At 35.7% G+C, this 11,989-nt stretch overlaps 1 protein-coding gene across 1 annotated transcript in view; it reads left to right on the forward strand.

Moving 5' to 3' along the window:
• Positions 1-11,989, forward strand: part of LOC106884106 (cyclic AMP receptor-like protein A) — a 267,251-nt gene that overhangs the window by 104,835 nt on the left and 150,427 nt on the right. The gene's annotated exons all lie outside the window — the stretch shown is intronic.

The following is an 11,989-nucleotide window of genomic DNA, read 5'->3' on the forward strand; positions in this document are numbered from 1 at the left end:
CATAATTGCCCACGGGCATATGGCGTAGTGGTTAAGAGCGCGGGCTACTAACCCCAAGATTCCGAGTTCGATTCACGGCAGCGACCTGATTAATAATAGTAATAATAATAATAATATAATAATAGTAACATCGTTAGGAATGAGAACCCAGGTTCAAAATTTCCCCAAGACACCTGACGAAGGCTGGAGGGTATATCAGCCGAAACGTTGTGTTAACAACAAACAAGATGAGGACAAATATCCGTCAAATGTAAATAATGTAAATAATTCCTCATCTCTTAAATATAGAACTGTAATACATCTTTTATCTTTTATCTTTTTTCAGTCATTCTGGGGCACTGCCTTGTAGGGTTTTAGTTGAATAAATTGATCCTAGTACTTATTTTTGAGCCTGATACTTATTCTGTTGATCTTTTTTTTTGCCAAATTGCTAAGCTAAGGAAATGTAAACAAACCTACATTAGTTGTTAAGCATTGGTGGAGGATAAACACAAATGATAAACACAAATACAAAGAAACACACATCTAGTAACATACAGTGGACTTCTTTTTGATTCTGTCCACCAAATCCACTCACAAGGCTTTGGTTGGCCTAGGGTTATATTAGGAAACACTTGCTCAAAGTGCCATGCAGTGAGACTGAAACTGGAACCATGTGGTTGGGAAGCAAACATCTTACCACACAGCCACACCATATGTTTGTCTGTGCATGCATGTATGAGTTCATATTTGCATCATCCTCACATGTGTTCACTAGTTGTAAACAACAGCTTACTGACAGTCTTGTTTTATTACAGTACACCATGAAAACATGTTTGAGCTTATTGACATGTTTTGTCATGTTGTGTGATCTATGTTAACAATAAGGCTCGTTCATGCCATGTCATTTGTTTCCAGTTCTCTGCATAAATATGTTGTAGCTGTTTGTTGTTTGATAGACTGGGAGATTACTTATACTTTTGAAAAGAAGTGGGAGGTGGTGACAGGAAGAGTGTTTGATCTAGAAAACACTGAGGCAACATACTTTTATTTGATTTCATGCAAGCATGAAAAAGTAGATGTTAAAATGGTGGTGGCGAGGAGGAGGAGGAGGGGAGGATATGTATCTAGATATATATATATGTCACGGTATCAACCAAGCTATCAGATACTACATATTACTGGTCAGAGTACACTTCACATTGTTTTAGCTTTTGAATGATACCACTCTGCTTGCTTGATGAGCAGGCCAACATTTCCCGTAGACTAGTCTGTCACAAGGTTAACCATTTACAGCTAAATGGACTGGAGCAATGTGAAATTAAGTGTTTTGCTCAAGAACACGACACACCGCTTGATTAGGGAATTGAACTCATGATCTAGCAATTGTGACTGCAATATCCTAACCACCAGGCCACACACCTTCACTATATGTGTGTATGTATGTATCATCATTATCATTTATCGGCCATTTTCCATGCTGGCATAGGTTAGATGGTTTGACAGAAGCTTGCAAACCAGAAGACTGTTCCAAGCTCTGTCTGCTTTAGCCTGGTTTCTGTGGGTGGATGCCTCTCCTAATACCAACCACTTTATAGAGTGTAGTAGATGCTTTTTACATGGCACCAACATCAGTGAAGCCATCAAGTAACTTGAAAGATAAAGACTCCTCAACTGAGGAGGGGGGAGTTGTATTGAAGAGGTGGCTTTGTGTCAGGTGACGAGAGGTTAAGCTTTGATAGAGTAACAGAAGTATCTTGCTGTAGAGGAAATACATTGCTATTCCATTTGCAGAGAGAAAGAGAGAGAGAGAGAGAGAGAGAGGCAGGGAGAGGGGGAGAGGGAGGGGAGGGGGAGGGAAGGAGAGAGAGAGAGAGAGAAGATGGTGGCAAATGTACCCTCAAGGTACATTTGTGTATGTGCCCCAGGGTGTACCCTCAAGGTACACGGTGAATGTAAATGGTGTGGTACACAGGATTGGACAGGGTGAGTGAGCAGGGAGTTCACAAGATTGCAAAGAGGGAGAGAGAAGGAGAAAAGGAGAATGCAGTGAGTGGTGAACAGAGGGGAGTGATAGGATACCAATGATACAGTGGCAGGGGAAAGGACTGGGGAGAGAGATCACACACATGCACACACACACACGCACACACACACACACACACGCACACACACATACTTGTGTGTGAGTGTGCTTAAGTGCGTATGAGTCTGGACAGCTCCCAGCTGGTCAGCTCTATTTCAAACCATCCAGCCCATGCCAGTATGGAAAGTGGATGTTAAACAATGATGATGTGTGTGTGAAAATTTAGTAGGAAAAATTTTGTTGAGTGCAATGAAAAATTGTTGAGACACAAAAGCTAAATGTTTCGTAAAGTGTTTGTTGAAAATATTCTGTTTAATGAACTTTAATGATGATGTGTGACAACATGAAAGAATGGAGTTTTAATGCTGTTTTGCTTTCACAAACTTCCCACTATAATTTAGAAATGAGAAATGTGTAACTGATTAAGTTTGGCAACAACCTGTAGCTACCTTCTTAATGCTTGGATAATATATTACTTTATCCATGTACAGTTAGTTGTCTTCTAACGGCTTAATAATCGTTTGTTTTTTGTAAATCATAACTGAAGAGTGTTTCTGTAGTCTAATTGCACATTGGTCCTATTTTAATCTTTTACAGTTAGCTTTTTAGCTAACAATGATTTCTATATACCTTTCAGAAGCAATGTATTATGACTTGAAGGAAACTGATGTTATAATGCTGGTGATAACAAGAGTTCTTATAATGACAATGGTGGAAATAATTGTACCATCCCTGCTGACATTAAGTTTTATTTAGAATATGTAAGATACGAATGTAGCACATTTATCCTGAGGTGTTTTGTATGACAAGAATTTTGAATATTCTCTCTTTTGGATAGAAGGGAAAAAGATGTTTGTTGAAGAGTTATATTATAGGATTGGTTTCCTAGTAACATAGGTGTCCTTTTATTTCCATCCAGTATAGCTATTGCAGAAATAACATGTTTTAAGTGTGAGATTTCTGTCTAAAATCAATGCATAAAGTATTGAAGAAATGCTTTAAAAAAAAGCCATCGATTTCAGCAAATTATAGGTGTTTAAAAGGTTTTTTAAGTGTTAAAATTTGTTTAAAGTATGTTGCACTCAAGCTGATATATTATTTGAAAAAATTATTAGAAAACATGATTTAGGCTCAAGAGGTGTAACAGCTTTATTTATAGTTTGTGTTTTGATGTTATGTAAATCAAATATTTTGCTGTATCTAAAATTGCTTCATTCTTTTGTAAACAATGGTGTAAGTATTCATTGACAAGGTTATTTTTCAGTTAGGTTTCTTTGTCATTATTATAACCCTTATCAATATCATTATAATTTAGTATTATTTGTTTTAGTACTAGTTTTCTCATTATGATATCTATTCTGCTTGTCCTTGTTTCTATAATTACCACTGTGAGCCAACAAATTGCTCTCTGTAGTTATTTGACTTGCTAAGTGTAATAGCTAAATCTCTATCAGCTCAACACCTTAACTGCATTGCTTGCAAATTAAAAATAACAAAACAATGGTGATATCAACAACATTGGAAGATTATTAAGAAGATTGAAATGACAGACAAGATTACATAACCAAATTGCTAATCCTGTAGATTGCTATTAAATATTTGATTAGCTTATGTGAACACTCTTACATCCTTGTACTAGTAATTTTAGATATTGTAAAACACAAATAAATAATGTAAATATTTAGTTGAAGTTTGTACTGGGTTAAGTATTTTGCCTAACAAGAAAAATTCTTGACATTCTGATTTATTGAGATTATCGATTGAAAAACAAGATGAATTGGATGATAGTATAATACTGGGTAACTAAGTGACTACTCCCAGACACCTGGGAGTAGCCATTAACACACACACACATGCACATATATACAAGTAAGGCGGCGAGCTGGCAGAAACGTTAGCACGCCGGGCGAAATGCTTAGCGGTATTTCGTCTGCCGCTACGTTCTGAGTTCAAATTCCGCCGAGGTTGACTTTGCCTTTCATCCTTTCGGGGTCGATTAAATAAGTACCAGTTACGCACTGGGGTCGATATAATCGACTTAATCCGTTTGTCTGTCTTTGTTTGTCCCCTCTGTGTGTAGCCCCTTGTAGGTAGTAAAGAAATAACACGCACATATATACAAGCATATACTTCTGGGCTGCAAGGGTATGCTGAAAAGTTCCTGGCTTTGTGCAGGAGAATCAGTTAATTATGATTTTATTCAACATATTCCCCACTCAGATTCCATACTTACTGCAGCAGTCCTTCAGTTTTCCTAAGCCCTGTAAAAGGACTCAGAAGGTTGGGCCTCCAACCAGGTCTTTCACGATACCCTTAAAGCCAGGAACTTTTCAGCACCCCGTCGTATATGTCTGAGCCATGTGCACTACAACTGCTCAACAATTACAACAATTAGCAATAATTACTATGGTTGTTAAGTGTCATTAACCAATTAGTCACAATAATGAAGAAAAACAAATACATTATCTTTAGTCATAACTATTTTATGAAAATTGAGTGGTAGACTTAATCTGTCCCCTTGGTTGAAACCTTTAACAGTTAAATTAAATTTCATGATTACTCCAGAAATGACCTTAGTTATCTATCAAAAATAGATTTGGTATTTTCTGCAAGTCACATTGCCTGATTAAACTTGGTACATCTCAACAAAAATAGTCACAAACATGACATTCCTCAACAAAAGATAGAATGATATGTAAAACTGCTTTTTATAGTTAAGGGTAATGAAATTTTGAGTGGATACATCTGATTTGGCAATAAAATTTAACATAAACCACTTAGTTCTTGGCAGCATTTAGCAGAATCCATTCTGTTGCAGTCATTTGGGCCAAATTTCCAGTCTAAGGATAGCTCATCCTGTTCCTCCCCTGAGTCATGGAAGCTGAAAAATGTGTCATTGATGCTGCCCTTCCTCATCTGATCGATCTGTTAAACAAATACTCCATTTGATTCCCCATTTCCTCATTGATTTGTTAATAAAATGAAACGACAAATACTTCAGATAAAAATTTATTTTTTAAAACAACTAAAATATAAACAGACAAGTTGAAAACAACTGATGGTGTCTTAAAACATAAAGCTAGTATAGTGTTCAGTTCGATTAATTAGCTGTTGATGTTTATCCTGAGGAAAACAATGTTTAAGCAGACCAATGATGGAAAGTATTCCAGCCATGCCCATCTTGTTAATTTCTCAGGAATTGCACAATTAAGATTAAATTATCCAGTGTTTCTCCCTTTTCAGGACAGTAGAAGTTTGGTTTGAGGGATGTTTGGTTGCTATTTTTAGCAGGTTCAAAGATCATGTAGAAGCTCTTTTTTGACTTATTGGATTAAGCAGTTACTGTTGCTAGTCTGTCTAAATTAATTTACCATAGTAACTCTGGGTTATAGAGGTAAATGTTGAAATTATTGTCAAAATTACTATCTTTACCAAGTGTCATTGTGTTATAATGAGACAGTACTACAGAATGTGTTGGTGAAAAATTGTCAGTTTGTGATGTTGCTTTAATGAGATGATGGTTGCTAAAGTGAAACAGTGATCTAGAATGTGTGATAGCACTATAGTAGAATGGTGCCATAGTGTGATAGTGCTAAACTGCAATATTATAATAGTGTAAAAAAAAAAGTTAGTAGTATACATTGAGTTTGGAGTTACAGCGTAACTTGATGTCATTGAATAACTCAGAATGAAAGAGAAATATTTAGTGTAAATATTTTTATCATAGCTCTTTATTTCAAACTATGTATTTCTCTAAGGTTAACCAAAACTGTTTTATGTTTATTTAGCTGTCTCATTGTGTCTCATCACTTCTTAAATCAGCAAGCTTCAGAGAATCTGTCAACACATTTATCATATAAATTATTTTAAAATAAATTCTATAAAAAAGAAAACTATATAATCATAGAATCTCTAAAACTTTGAATTATATATATTTTTTTAAAGGAAGATGCTGCTATTGTTTTCAAATAATGTAGCTCTTTCAGAGATATCTATAAGTTAATTAAATATCAGAGCTGGAAAAATAGTTAAGATGTGAATTGTTATTCTCCTGAATGACATCATATCCCACAAACATCTAGGAAAATAATAAGCATAGTTTATTTTTGACAAAATTTGAAGATAAAATATTTGAGAAACACAAAACAAACAAAAAAATACCAGCAAAGCAGGGTGATTGTGGATTAAAATAAATTTACTTTAGAATATCATTCTAAAATAAGAATCAGCCAAGCATGGTTGCCACTTTGACTTCATTCAGTATTGTGAAAATTGGTACAATAGTTGTGAACATGATAGAAAATGATACTAAAGTATCACAAAAAGACAGAAGAAAGAGAGACAGAGAGAAAAAGATGGAGAGAAAAAGATGGAGAGAAAGAGAAGGAGAGAGCACAAAAAGTTAGATTACAAAGATGTTATAAAATTATTTTGTTGATGTCAAGTATATTAATAAATTCACCTCATTTTTTGAAGTGTTAGATGAAAATAGTAATTTACATCTTTATTACATTGAACATTGCTAACATATCTGATGATGAAGCAGAAGTTGTGAGATGGAATATAATATGTTGAAGATATTTTAGAATACTGGTAATGTTGAACATTAGAAATCTATAATTCAGAAGAGTTTGTTGAGAACTAAGGTAGCTGTGTATGGTTATTTGGCCTGTTAAAAATAGCAGCTAAATCTTGCCATCTAACAAAAAGAATAACACTATAAATGTTTTTCAGACATGGTTCTAGATGTAGTGTCTGAAAAATAGATGAAATGGCCACTCTTAGATGTTTTTAATCTGGCTGAGCAACAAGAACAACAATGTACTGTTGTAGTAAACTGTTTATTCATTGTTAACTCCCAAAGGGATCTCACTTCAATGCTGATTATATCCATATTAATTTCCATAATACAAGGGAAGAAAATATGCCAATTACTAAGAATAAGTAAATGCTTTAGCAAAGCTCTCGTAGAAAATCAAACCCTCAACTTCTTCCATTACACACTTTTTCCCCACATAGAAAGATACCTGTGTGGTAATGTTGAAAAGCCCCATGAAAAAGGAAGTAAAGTTGCGGAAGATTACTTCATTTTAAAGCAGAGTGGAAATCAAAAGCAGGATAAATGAGATGATTTCCTAGTGGCAAACAAGAATAGAATATTATATATGGTATTATGAGCTGTGAGCCACTAATTCAGCAACCAGAAGGGAAACACTGTACATCTATAAAAAGGTAAAGTAAAGGAAAAGAAGAAAAGCAGTAGCAAAGTCAATGTATTACGCTGTGAAGAAAAGGAAAAGATATCAATGCTTTGGCCAGTTTGTCATTTGTCAAGATTGATGGATAGAGTAAAAGAGTGAAAAAGAAAAATGGAGAAAGAATATTTGTCTCTGCCATCTTTTCAGAATTTTGTTATGGAAAAGAAAATCAGCTATTAAGTGTAAAATAGCCTCAAAACAATTGTTACTATATCTATTTCTTCTGTTCAAAATTTTTCTGTAGCTTCACATTGTTAACATTAAAGAAGAAGCAGTTATTTTTTAAGATTTTTGTTGTTGTTTTGACTTGGTGTGAACTTTCACAACACATTGATAGTTACAAAAATTTGGAAGTTTCATTTTGATATAAGAAAATATTATATCAGTAAAGAACTCATTTTTGTTCAATAAGGAATTTGTATGGAATCCATTATATTAAAAAGCCTAGAGAATAGCTTCATTTAGCTATTCAATATCTCAGTTTCTTTGCACTGGTGCAAAAGATAAACTGTCTTGAAGGATTTTAAAAAAAAATTGTATAACTGTTCTCAAAATGTAGACTATACACTTCTAAAAATCAAACTAAAGCACAACATCTATCTTATCTCAGAACAGTATAAAGAAAGCAACATACTCTACCGATTCATGTTCATGTGACAATGTGACTTGTGGCCAGTTATAAGTGATGTCAGACATAAGGTATCTGGGATATGAACATTTGGAATCATATGGATTTTTAAATTGAGAGCAGACTTGGAAAGGATCAGGTTAGTTTTGGTTCTAGTTTTACATCACTGACAGCTTCAAAAACATCTTCACCAACTTCATTATTTGCAAGCTCTGACATAGTTTGTATATTTGCAAAATGGGGTACTGTTTAGGTGACTGCTTCTCAGAACACCTATATATATGTGGCAGGTATCTCAAAATCCATAGTTTAATATTTCTGTCACTCTACTGACAATGGTTTGAGTTGTTTCCTTGAACCAAAGATACTCTCACAGCATATCATTTTTAATCCTTGCTACTTCTACAGACATTAATAAATGTTTTTCCTTTTAGTTCCGTCTTTTCCATCTCATTTCGCTTTAACCCCCACCACCTCACCAACATTCAGACTTTATCCTAACATTTGTGGAGTGCACATGCATATACATACAAATGCACTAATTTTCTTCCCCTGGTACCCCAAACAAGTCTTCTTTTACCCATCTAGCAATATAAACAAGAGTGCATTTTGCACCAAAAGCCAATATGAGAGTTTCTTTCATTGTATCTACTGCAGTAAAGTCTGTTTCAAAAGAACATTCATATTTAAGTGAGGATAAATAATATCTCTCAATATTAATACTCCCTCTGTTGCTAATATATATTTTTTAACAAACTCATTGGCTAATCACAATACCAGCACCTGTTCTGGTACTGTTATGCTATATTTGCTGGCAGGGAGATTACTTACTGCTATCTTTAGTGGCTGAGTGTCCATCGTTTATGAGACCAAAGAAGGTCAAAATCATGTGATCTGATGGTCTTGGGGCTGGAAGTGGTGGGGTTTTATCTCCCTTCTAGTGATACAAACAAGTGTGCATTTTGCACCAAAAGCCAATATGAGAGTTTCTCTCATGGTATCTGCCATAGAATAGCTTGTTCTTATAGAACATCCATGTTTAAGTGGGGATAAATATTGCCTCTTGGTATTAATGCTACCTCTGTTGCTAATATATATTACCTATCTATCTTTGCATACTAAAACATTTCTCCTAATTTATTTCCATCTAATCATCATCATCTTCATCCAGTGTTTTAAATCTGGGTTTTGTCCCCATTAACAGGAGTGGCCGGATCTACCTCAATGCCCTAGCAACCGCCCTCACACCATCTCGCCATCTTGCCCGGTTTTGGGTGTCCTCCTTTTTCAAACCAACCCTCCCAATCTTCTCCTCCACCTTCCATTTGCCTCAAACACAATCACCCTCCTTAGAACATGCTCTTCATCCCTCCTCAACACATGCCCATACCACCTCATCTTTATTCACATCCCATATTGTTTGTACATAATTGTTACAGGGGTGTAAACACACCAATACCGGTTGTCTAATGGTGATGGGGAGACAAACACACATACATATATATTATATATATATATAGATACACACACACACACACACACACACAACAGGCTTCTTTCAGTTTCCATCTACCAAATCCACTCACAAAGGCTTTCGCCGGCCCGAGGCTATAGTAGAAAACACTTGCCCAAGGTGTCACACAGTGGGACTGAATCTGGAATCATGTGGTTGGGAGGCAAGCTTCTTACCACACAGCCATGCATGTACATCTACTTATCTATGAGTATGATTACTAGAACAATCATGCGTCATTCCATCCATATGCACATACTTACAAATTCTTCTTCTGGGCAAGTGTCTTCTACTATAGCCTCAGAGTGACCAAATCCTTGTGAGTGGATTTAGTAGACGGAAACTGAAAGAAGCCCATCGTATATATATATATATATATATATATATATCATCATCATCATCATCATCATCATCGTTTAACGTCCGCCTTCCATCCTAGCATGGGTTGGACAATTTGACTGAGGACTGGTGAAACCGGATGGCAACACCAGGCTCCAATCTAATTTGGCAGAGTTTCTACAGCTGGATGCCCTTCTTAACGCCAACCACTCAGAGAGTGTGTGTATGTCTGTGTTTGTCACCCCGCCATCGGTGGATAACTGATGCTGGTGTGTTTATGTCCCCATAACTTAGCGGTTCAGTAAAAAAGACAAGTAGAATAGGTACTAGGCTTACAAAAAATAAGTCCTGGGGTCGATTTCTTCAACTAAAACCCTTTAAGATGGTGTTCCAGCATAGCCATAGTCAAATGACTGAGACAAGTAAAAGAGTATATATATATATATATGTTTATATTTATACAAGGGCATTACTACAGAATAATGCCACACACTAGACTTCCGAAATAAACACATTTTAGTACCGAATGTGAGGAAAGCAACCAACAGAAGAAACCAGTTGAGTTATTTAAAAGAAAGTTGGTTTCTTCTGTTGGTTGCTTTCCGCACATTCGGTACTAAAATGTGTTTATTTGGGAAGTCTAGTGTGTGGCATTATTCTGTAGTAATGCCCTTATATAAATATAAACGAATAATTATATTCTTGGGAATAGAAATTTCCCTTATGAATTTTTTTACACACTGGCTTCCTGATAAAATTCTTGTAAAAGATTTTTATCCTTTTTTGAATTTATTAATCAAATATATATATATATATATATATATATGTATGTATGTATATATATATATACATAGTTAACTGTTTCATAAAGGTAAGATCAGCAAAAAAGTACACCATTCAGTGAAACATAATTATCATTTAATGTACACTACATTAAAATACAAGCTACTAATAGCTTCTTGCCATTGAGACACATTGTTAGGAAGATTTTAATAATGTTCCTTAGACTCAGTCCACAAGAAGGTGAATATAAGGGGAAATAGAGAGGATCGAGAAGGGTAGGTGCATTGGTTTCTAAGAGTTTGAGAGGAGAGCGAAAAATATTTAGGGAAGGAGTATAGGTGAATGTAGGAACTGGTGAACAAGGATGGATGGTAATTATCAGTTCAGGGAGGGAAGGTGAAATGAAATAGGAATGTCTCATAAGAAGGAGGTAGTAAGTGGAAGTACAGAAAGTGTGAAGAGTAGCAGTGCATAAGATAGATGAGAAATAGGGTGATGATGTGCAGGGTGAAAGAGAAAAGGCAGATAGAGAGATGTACAGTGAAAGAGATGCATGTCAGAGGTATGTAGGGGTGAATATAGTGAGCGACAGACAAAGATGTGGGGAGGCATTGATAGCAGATATATTGAAAAATAAGAAGATTGGAAAAATGATAGCAAATATGAAAGGGTGTTGAAGTTGAAGCATGGCAGTCATAACATGTAGTTCTGAGGTGATTGGTAGCACAAAAAGAATTGATCAGTAGAAAATAAAGTGGGGAGGGATAATATTGAGAATGTGGGACTGGTATTAAAAGGAAGTGGTTCCAGAGAGAGGTGTAATTGTTAGCACAAAAGGAATGAGATATGTGCAGTTTTGCTCTTACATAAGTACAGTAGCTGAATAGTACCAAAGTTGAAAGAAGGATGGAGGGATGGGTGTTGGGAAGATTAGTGGCGAGGAAGGCTTGACAGGGACAGGTTGGGTGCAAGGGCATATATGAATGTGTGTGTGTGTGTAGGTGCACTATGGCTGAATGACTAAGAAGTTCATTTTGCAATTGGTTATGATCCCATTGCATGGTATCTGGAAGAAATGTCATTTTCTGTAGCCTTAGGTAACCTTGTGAAGTTGGGTGGATGGAAATTGCTTAGAAGCCTGTTTTGTGCATTGCACCTATACCTCAGAAGATATGACCTTGTCACACATTGTCTCACTCTAATTCTGTCTGCAAATAATTCTAACAGTACATGTAACTGTGGAATCTTCAACCTCTGACTTGTTAATTCAGGAGGAGCTTATTCAGCTGACTGAACAGCAGAATCTTCATTGTTGAATGATGGTGATCTACCACCATCACACATGCACGCAGAGAGAGAGAGAGAGAGAGAGAGAGAGAGAGAGAGAGAGAGAGAGAGAGAGA

The sequence above is a fragment of the Octopus bimaculoides genome, chromosome 19, assembly GCF_001194135.2.
Source record: "Octopus bimaculoides isolate UCB-OBI-ISO-001 chromosome 19, ASM119413v2, whole genome shotgun sequence".
NCBI classification, from domain to species: domain Eukaryota; kingdom Metazoa; phylum Mollusca; class Cephalopoda; order Octopoda; family Octopodidae; genus Octopus; species Octopus bimaculoides.